Below are 10,625 nucleotides of genomic sequence, written 5' to 3' on the forward strand. Positions count from 1 at the left end.
TTCTTCTTCTTCTTCTTCTTCTTCTTCTTCTTCTTCTTCTTCTCCTTCTCCTCCTCCTCCTCCTCCTCCTCCTTCTTCTTCTTCTTCTTCTTCTTCTTCTTCTTCTTCTTCTTCTTCTTCTTCTTCTTCTTCTTCTTCTTCTTCTATTTTATTTTATTTTACTTCTCAGACCTCTCGATGTTACTTGCTCCGGTTAATTCTGTGAGAGCGGACAGCAACCTGTTGTCAAAGGTCGCACAGAGTCTCTTCCACTAATTACAAGGGTCTTTTCCCACTAATTACAAGACTTGGTTCCAAGATGTTAAGTATCGTGGAAAATATTCAACAACGAAGTACCAATATCAAAATCCTCACTGTTCCTAACAGAGTATTTTTTTTTTTAGCATGCTCTATCTTTATGTCAATTCCAAATTCTCCGACATATTTCTGGAGCTTGGTCGTTGGTGCTCCGAGTGCTCCTACAACAACTGAGATGACAGATGCTCTTTTCATTGTCTACATTCTTGCAATTTCGTCTTTTCGTAACTTGTATTTTCCTACCTTTTCCAACTCTTTGTCACCTACGTGTACGTCTCCAGGTATAGCAATATCTATGATCTTAGTTTCTTTTTTCCTTCCATTTACTACAATAAAGTCTGGTCTTCGGGCATTTATTAGAGAATCACATTGGATTATAAAATTCCACAAGATCTCATATTCAATATTCTCAGTGACGCGTTCTGGTTCATGTTCGTACCATTTCCGTGTTCTTCCATTATTATTATTATTATTATTATTATTATTATTATTATTATTATTATTATAATTATTATATTTAAAAAAAAAGGATTGACGTAACTCTTCACGAAGGTAAATAGTCAAGACGAAGAGTGCGATTTTAGATGTTTTATTTTTTGAACAACATTTCGACAGAACGTCTGTCTTTCTCAAGTTCAAACCAAAAGGTGATTGAAAATTCAAAATTTCAGAAACCAAACGTAGACTATGAACGTGAGTAATCAGCGTCCATACGTTGATAGAATGACATCATCAGCTTTTGTCAGTTTTTTAATAAGCAGAAAGAAAGAAAGAAAAAGGAAGACGACAGAAAAAGAAAAGAAAAATGAATGCTTAATATTGTCTCCTTCAATTATTGTAGCTCTCCGCTGGTTCTAACTGTTTTATGACATTTTGCTGGTCAAGGTTCACATTAGATGTTTTTGTCATTTTTCCTTTGATAAAGGTAGCTTATGCACATTTATCAAGGCCAAATTGCATCCTGATGTCATCACTGAATTGTTTAACAATCGCTAGTAGGCCTTTGAGTTGTTGGTCATTCTTTGCAAAAAGCTTTAAATCATCCATGTAAATGAGATGATCTATATTTTTATCAAATATTTTATAACCATACTGTGCATCATTGAGCAATTTGGAGATAGGTTATTATTATTATTGTTATTGTTATTATTATTATTATTATTATTATTATTATTATTATTATTATTATTATTATTATGTCTTTTTTTCTTCTTCTTTCTTCAAATTTTCTTCCATTTCTCGCCGAGTGTTTTCCATGGCCATATTGCGTAACTAAATGTGTTCTCTTAGTTAAATAATTTCAAAATGATTCGGCTCAATCAATAAGTATTTTTTGCATGACCAACCTCAGAAGACACGGCACGCCACTGATGGGAACTCATTGGTTTGAAGTACCTCTTTAGATTTTATTGAGAGGTACTTTTTCAACCTAAAACGAGATTCTCAATCAGTATCGGAGAAATTAATAATACAGTAATTATGAATCTTCGAAGAGTGAAATCTTTAACAAATTTAGCTATTCAGATCCATCTCTTCTCGACGTTGCGCATATGCCCTCGCAACATTTAGAAGCCGGTATTTTTTGTCTTTCTTACTTTGGAGACGTGTTACATTAATTCATGCGAAATTGATAATAAAATCTTAACACAATCTTTAAGGACGTAAAATATTCAATGAAAGGAAGTAAAACAAAGCAAAAAATTGTGTAAATGAAACAAAATGAATTTCAAAACGATATTTAGTGATGCATTACGGCATTTCGTAAAGGGCGTCAAGTTTCGTGTCTGCGCCGCTACACAAATTCACACAAGTAAAAGGCAATCATAGAACGACGAGCGCCAAGACGTCGTTTATTTGTTCTTTTAAAGCAATTACATGAACTTCGCATTTGTTACAGAAGGATATTGTTTCATAAGTCGACAAATTCGACGCTGTGGTTCACAGTTCTATGTTGAATGTTGTAGCCTGGCAACTGTGTGAACTACGTCCTTTGAATTTCTCTACCATTATCGTGTACACGTGTCTGTTACATCCTTTGTTTGACCATAACCTTTGTGAGTCGATGATACTATTTCTGTCTTGCAATGGCTGACTTTGCCTAGGTTAAGTATCACCAGCTAGTCTTTGTGTGTTGTTATTTGGGGCAGTAGGAAAAGGTTATATAGAAAAAAGACTGCTCAAATCGAAAAGGTTTTCAGGCTTAAATTCGTCTCTAAGCTGTCATAGCTGTGTTAACAAGCAGAAAGCACTCAAACTTGAAAATGATCATTGTCAATATAGATTATGACTCATATATTAGACGTAAAATGACATTATAAAACCAGCTGCCCCGGTGGCACAATCGGTTAGCGCGCCGTACTTATAGACAGTACCTTCTTTGTGTTATTCACAAAACAGGAGATATGCGGAGGTTGTGAGTTCGAGCCTCACCCAGGGCAGATTTTTTTTTTCATCAAAGATTTGAATTTAATTACTAATCAGATTTGGAAGTTGTATTCATATTGTAAATAATATTTTCATTAGTTTTTTTCCCCTTGATTAGAAGTTGCATTGTATACAAAAAGTGGAGATGTAGATAGTCTAGGATCACTAATATAAATCTCACTTGTATCAGCATGCTTTCTTTTTAAGTTTATAAACCATTCACCCACAGAAATTGGTGAATAATATTCATATACTTAGCATTTACTTTTTTAGCGACCATTTCTATGACTTCAAGCTAATTCAATACTTCTCCAAATTAGATGTGAATACTGTAGATAATTGTTTGGGTTAAAATGTGTTCCGATAAAATATGTTTGAAAATGGGAGAGAAATGCACAGATGCAGCTTCTAACCAATATAACTTCTTTATATCTTTATTATTTTTGTTTTAGTTACACTTTTAAAAAGTGCGTTCAAAACTGGAGAGTAATGCAAAGAGGCAACTTCTAAGTCACGCAGTTTCCTTAGATCTTTTTAGCTTTTGCTTTAATCACACTTTAATAAAGGATATTCTTAATTCTGTAAGCTGCGTCAAAATTGGTGCTGTTGGAAAAGAAAAAAAGAAGAAAAATTATGGAGCCAAAAACGGACAAATTTGAATGAGTATAAAGTTCAAATTCGTCTTTAAACCACAACATCTTCGTCAGTATTAGAAGGCATTTAGCATAAGCTTAATTGAAATAACGCAATGATAGGAATCTATATACGCAAACCGTGTCAAAAATGGTGCAGTAACAAAAAACTTACGGGAAGAAAAGTAATTAAATCGAAAAGAGATTAAAGCCTAAATTCGTCTCACGTTATTTTAGAAAAAAAAAGTAGTATAATGTAGCTTTTTAAAAATATATAGATATGAGAAAAATAGCAATAAAGCCAGCGTAAAAACTGATACAACTGAAAGAAAAACTCTTACGGAGTAAAAAGTGCTTAAATTAGAAGTTAATCGCTATCAATATAAATTATGTGTCTTTGACTATCTTAAAATATGAGTTGTACATTGTCTGCCCCGGTGGCACAATCGGTTAGCGCGCCGTACTTATAGACAGTACCATCTTTGTGTTATTCACAAAACAGGAGATATGCGGAGGTTGTGAGTTCGAGCCTCACCCAGGGCAGATTTTTTTTTACTTCTAAATTTATTTAGTTAAAAAGTCTTTATATTTAATTATTAATCAGACTTCGTCGTTGGCATTTTTATTAGTTTTGTTGTTTCTTGATCAGAAGTTTTGTTGTATACAAAAAGGGGAGATGTAGGTATTTGGGAATTGAAAGTAGGAATATTAGATCAGCATGCTTTCTTTTTAATTTCATAAACCATTCACCCACAATATTAGGTGAATAATATTCTTATGGTCAACATCTACTTTTTTCGACAAACTCTACGCCTTCTAACCAATTCAAGTCTTGGCCAAGTTAAACGCGGTTATGTTCATTGAAAAAAGGCCAGTGTTCCGTTACACTTTGAGATATTATAATAGAAAATTGACTGTGCGTAAAAATAGTCCCGATAGAATATGTTTCAGACTGGTAGAGCAATACGTAGATGCATTTTCTAAGCAATATAGTTTCGTTACTTCTTTACGATTTTTTGTTTCAGTTATACCTAGAGAAATGAAAAAACAATTCGTCAAAATTAGTGTGGCTGTGTAGTAATAAATTTGCTACCCAACCACTAGGTTCTGGGTTCAGTCCCACTGCGTGGCTCTTTAGGCAAGTGTCTTCTACTATACCCACGGCCCGACCAAAACTTTTTGAGTGGATTTGGTAGATGGAAACTGAAAGAAGCTCATCGTATACACACACACACACACACACACACACACACACACACACACACACACACACAGAATAAACTGTCGTCTAAATTACGCAGAAAGGAAAATAACACTGACATCTCATTTTAACAGATATATCTACTAAAATTACATAAAGATATCTTGAAATACTAAAGAGTAAATTTCTTCAATAAAATCGCCATTGGCTTCAACCACGGCCTCCAGACGACTTCGGAGTCTTCTGCAACTTTTCTGGACGACCTCCTTGTCTAAGTTGGTGATGCTGTCATAATACTTGTCTTCAGTTCATCTTTGGTGTTATAAGGAGTTTTGCTGGTCTCTCGCTCAACTGCGCCCCACACATAATAATCAAGGGGGTTGCAGTCTGGAGAGTTAGGTGGCCAGATGTTAGGGATGATGTCGCAGAAATTGTCTGACAGCCATGACTGGGTTCTCTTGCTTGTGTGGCATGGTGCGAAATCCTGTTGCCAGACATAGAGTCTTCCAGCATCCACCCTCTTGATATATATATCCTTGCCTAGTTTCAGCTCGAAAGCGGCGACCGTGAAACCTCTTCTGATGTGGCATTTGGTAAATGAAGGAATTTGATGCCGCTGCCCTCATTTGCGTTTCCTACTGCAAGTAGGTTCTTCCGGAACTCTAAACAAGAGGTGTAGATCTGTCAGTCATTTTGAGTGGAGATTGGAGATCTGTGGGCACTTGAAACCCAAGCTGTTGCACTATGAGTTCTTATATCCTGATAACAATGTTGGGATCATTGGCACTCTGCAGTGGCGTCTCGTTCTACTGTCTGTATAACTTTCAATGCCAAAATTTTGTACAAATCCTCCCAGGATTTTCCAGACGTATCTTTCATATCTTTCCCGCCTTTGTTCGAGGGAGTAGAGTCTTAACGTTTTCAGCCTCTCTCAATAGCTGACATGCTGCTTTGAGACGACCTTCTTTGTGATGCTTTGCAGGATTGCTTCGGGTTCTGCCATCAATTTTACACTGTTTGAAGACCATAGTTCGAAGTAGTAGTCTTAACGGCTGAGGACAAATGTCCTGCAGAGGACCATCATGAATTCTTGTTCTCTCGTTCTGAAAGTTCTAAGGATCCGACCGGCCAGCCACCTGCATTTTAATGCCAACTCAGTAATATGGATCTGGAAAGAGGCATCATTACTCATGTCAATGCTCAAACAGGGCACGGATTTTGATTTAGGGATCACAATCCCTCCTGGGCCAGTGTATCCTGTTTGTATTTCATTTAGCTTCGTGTGCTGGTAGCGCAGGGATTAGAATTTTTCAGTATTAAACTGCATCATTATGTGGAAGTCCTTGTGACTGCATTTGTGCCCACCACTTATGGTGGTGTGTTTACATACGCGTAACTTAGTAGTGGTTCGGCAAAACATGGTGGGGTCGATTCGTTCTGCTAAATTTTTTCAAGGCGGTGCCCCAGCATGGCCACAGTCTCAGAGTGAACCAAATAAAAGATAAAAGATATACATGCATTTATGTTTGTGTGTGTGTGTGCATCATGCATCTTTAGATATATATAAATGTATATACAAATATGCATGTGTGTGTGTGTGTGTGTGTGTCTTTCAGCGAGAGGCAGCAGAACGGGCGCCTCGAACCGAAATATATTGAGGTCTTTTGTTTTAGCTAGGCTATGTTTCCATACTCTTCTTCTCTTTCTTTTCTATAAGATAAACAAAAAAAAAAAACCCCCAAAATTGGTGGACTTGCAATTGGAAGCAATGTACATGCATAATAAAGAAAATATGCACACAGATGTACATGCTATACTTTCTTCACTTATTAAAGTAATATTCTATTTTCCAATGAAAATCCTAACCCAGTTTTGATCCTATTTGAGGTATTCAAATATTAAACGTATCAAACTCACAAGTATTTTTTATGCAAATTTAATTCAATGAATTAAGATAGTATGGACGTAACGTAGACAAGTTCGATAACTCTAACTGTGCATATTTGTTGGAGTTACTTACCTTGTTATGTGCATGCGGTATGAGTATGTGTGTTTGTGTGTGTGTGTGTGCGTGTGTGCGTGCGTGCGTGTACTTGAAAATTTATAAATCTAACTGTGGTTTTGTTATTTTGCTCTTATCAAGCAGTCTATGATCAAAAAGTATTTCAGCTGTGACAAAAGCAATTTATCTAGATCTATGTAGACCACAGCTTACAGATGATATTCTTCACTTTTCTTTTAAGATGATGGGACATAATTTGAAGAAAATTTTCGTCGCTATTTCTACGAAGTTGAGCAATCAGATAGAGGTTTCTGTATTTTATTTCCATTTAGCAGTTGTATGTATGTTTGTATGTATGTATGTACAGTGGATCGGGAACGAAATTTGCTTAGTGGGTGCAAACCAAGGTCCTTTTTTTTTTTTTTTTTTTTTTTTTTTTTTTTGCAAACGAGGCCGATTTTTTCCAATCTAAATATCAAAACATACACAGGTATGATAATATTTATTATTATTGTATATGGAAAAGTAATGCTTCAAATCATTCCAAAAATGTTTCTATACTCGCTCATTTTGGCGATGAAGTTTTCCAAGAGGAGGTCCAAAGTGTTTTCATTGTACAAGTTTTTATGTACATGCATTAAGGTACCATGTATCAAACGATATTGCATCATTGTGATATGGAGTCAGATCTTCAAACAGCAAAGTGTGCTGAACATTCTCTCACTTGATGCAACAGACACAGGCTTGCAACATGAGGCCATGAGGACATCTTCATCACAAAGGCTGGTGCATAGTACTTTGAGAAGAACGGGGATTTGGTGAACAAAGTTCAATGCATTAGTGACCGTGAAAACTGTAGAGCCAATTTCTCGGCAGAGAACAGGGGGCAGAGTGTAGTTTCCACAGTGTAGAAAATATACCAGGAGGGTCATTAAAGCTGAGAAAATCTTCCCATTCCAAAGGATCAGCCATCTAACACTGTTTCACTATGATCCGGCCTACGAATAACGTTATGAATGCATGTCTTTTGGGGGTTCTTAAATGCTTCGTTTTTGCATTTGGTTTGCAAGATTCTGAACGTGAATTCGTGTGTTGAAATAAATCTTGTTGGGTCATTACGTCTTGGAGAGTCATTACGTTCGGTCTTGGAGGGTCATTACGTCAATAATGATAAACACACGCACTGGTTCAATATAACTTCTTTATTGTTAATCAATCTGTTAAATATCTAAGCAACTAAATAATCGTTCGCTTGTTTAATGTGTTGGTTTTATCAATCGAGCGTTTGTTTGTTTGTCAAAATCCTTTCATCGCTTTACGCGATCTTATTACAGTAAACAAGCACGCTGAACAAACGATCGATTAATTAGTTAGTTGGGTTGACATTTGACTGATTGACTAATAATAAAAAGTGATATTGAACCAGTGTGTGTGTGCTTATCATTATTGGCGTAATGACCCGCCCAAGACACAAGTACTTCACAACTTTATGTTAATTCAACGGTACTTCAATATTTCAGTTGCTCGGACAAATGAAAACTAATGTCTAACATTCTGATAATCCATCCATCCATCCATCCATCCATCCATCCCGCCCCCCATCTATCCATCCATCCATCCATCCATTCATTCATTCATTCATTCATATGCACGCGCGCACGCATGCATTGTTTAGTTGGAAAAAGAGCGGAATCTGGACAGATACACATGAAAATCGGTACGAGACAATACATCAAATGAATAGTTCAAATGAAAGACCAAATCTTTGACTTAATCTTTAGTTCTTATCTGGTTTGAATTTCAAATTGTCATTCTCATAATTTGACTGAAAAAAGAAAATTATTCTAACTACGATTAATTCTTCTTATGTAGCGTTCGACATTTCCGTCTGATGTTTGTCTGTAAAATTCATTATATATTTTTTCCTTAAATTATGAGTTTTACAATTTTATGTTTTTACCTGTTTCGTTGTTGTTTAGCCCAGTTCATACCGGATCGAGCAAACCAAAAATCAAAGATTTTCCAGCTGCAGCTATCATATCCCCTTGTTCAGGCACAGTATAATTAGTACTTACCCAAAGCGTTGTATATTTAAGACTGTAAAGTAAAATTTAAAGACTTGACTGCTTTTTCTAGCAACGCGAGCAATTATATAGAAGTTCTCGATCTTACAGTTATCACTCGTGTATTTACAGAATCATTAGAGCATTGGAAAAACATCATGCACTATTTCTTTCGATTCTTTACGTTCTGAGTTCAAATCTCTCTGAAGTTAATTTTTGTCTTTTATCCTTTCAGTATCTATAAAATAATGTACCAATCAAGTACCAGGGTCGATGATATTGACTATCCCTTTCCCTAAAACCTCAAGCCGTGTGCCAATGTTAGAAACAATAACAGGTCGTCGTCGACTTACGAACTATCTGACTTACGACCCATCTGACTTACGACCTATCTGACTTACGACCAATCTGACTTACGACCTATCTGGCTTACGAACTATCTAACTTACGACCGATCGACTTCACGAGGATTGGCGCGCCAGCTCCCGGTAGCAATAACAAATAGTCCGGTTGAAATCTAATGGGTTTAATTTCTTCGAAATTAACCCGTCTACGGATGAAGTCAGCTAATAAACGCTTCCCCTGGGTTTGGTTATCGATCGCCACTGTGTTGGATGACTATCCTGTCACGGAGACATCGAGGCAACCTCGTATTTGTTTATAAGACAACTGCTTGACACTCCGAAATTTTTGATTAACGCCAGAATAATAGTATAATACAGAATGCTGTGTGACTTTTACCTGAGAATGTACTTAAGAATATAACAATATAAAACAAAGCTATGTAGGCCTATAGGCCGACTTACAACCAAATCGACTTACGACCAGTCAGTTGGAACTAACTGTGTTCGTAAGTTGGCGACAACCTGTATTTGACTATTTTAACTTCCGTTCCTTTAATTACGGTATTTGTTTCTCTCTCTGTGTTTTCCGATATATTATTTTCTGTAATGTCTGTGGTTTTTAATAAGCTATAACAAAAATAAATAAAGTTTTACATAAAGTGTAACAGTCCTACATTTATTGCTGTTGACGCTTGTCATGGCAAGTTTTGTTATGAGTTCGTCCGCTACTAGTTTCTTTTTTTTAATTTTATTATTCTCTATATTTCTCTGTACAACGGTTTCCATGACACATAAACGCATTGTTTTTACGTTTATATTCTTCACTGCTAATCACCTTCTCTTCGTCAACCCCGTTCTTCTTTCTTAATTGAAACTGTTTCACTGACGTCATTAATGCCTTTTGGGGGTGGAAAAGAATAAATATTTGAACTCCTCTAAAGAAGGTTGTTTGCAAGGATGTGTGGTTTGTATATATTTTTTCTATGAATGCTGCTACTTTTTTATGGTCATTATTGTTGTTGGCACTCCGTCGCTTACGACGACGAGGGTTCCAGTTGATTCGATCAACGGAACAGCCTACTCGTGAAATTAACGTGCAAGTAGCTGAGTACTCCACAGACACAGCGTGACACAGTGTGACAAGGCTGACCCTTTCAATTACAGGCACAACAGAAACAGGAAGTAAGAGTGAGAGAAAGTTGTGGTGATAGAGTACAGTAGGGTTCGCCACCATCCCCTGCCTCGTGGAGCTTTCGGTGTTTTCGCTCAATAAACACTCACAACGCACAGTCTGGGAATCGAAACCGCGATCCTATGACCGCGAGTCCGCTGCCCTAACCACTGGGCCATTGCGCCTCCATGGTCATTATTAGTAATCGAAGAATATAAAATTGATAAACAAATTCTTTTGTTTGTTTCTGTTTCTACTCGTGGCGAATGTATTCCAGAAAGCGGGGAGCAGAGGGAGAGAGAGAGAGAGAGAAAAAAAATTACTCAATTTTTATTGTTTACGAGCGCGGGCGTGGTATGTGTGTGTGTGTGTGTGTCTAAGCCGACTATGAAAGGATGATACTATAGGAAAGTTGGTTATACATCATTAGATGTATAACTGACTTTCCTATATAAAATTAGAAATTAAACGGAACGCTGAACTCCAGACTA

General features: G+C 36.5%; 2 non-coding genes across 2 annotated transcripts; both read left to right on the plus strand.

Annotated features, from left to right (window-relative positions):
* The first annotated feature begins 2,623 nt into the window (after positions 1-2,623).
* Positions 2,624-2,735, plus strand: Trnai-uau (transfer RNA isoleucine (anticodon UAU)). Its single transcript has 2 exons — positions 2,624-2,661; positions 2,700-2,735. It is a non-coding gene; the product is annotated as a tRNA-Ile (tRNA).
* Positions 2,736-3,784: 1,049 nt separating this feature from the next.
* Positions 3,785-3,896, plus strand: Trnai-uau (transfer RNA isoleucine (anticodon UAU)). Its single transcript has 2 exons — positions 3,785-3,822; positions 3,861-3,896. It is a non-coding gene; the product is annotated as a tRNA-Ile (tRNA).
* Positions 3,897-10,625: the final 6,729 nt, after the last annotated feature.

Source organism: Octopus bimaculoides, chromosome 4 (assembly GCF_001194135.2).
Source record: "Octopus bimaculoides isolate UCB-OBI-ISO-001 chromosome 4, ASM119413v2, whole genome shotgun sequence".
Lineage (NCBI taxonomy): Eukaryota > Metazoa > Mollusca > Cephalopoda > Octopoda > Octopodidae > Octopus > Octopus bimaculoides.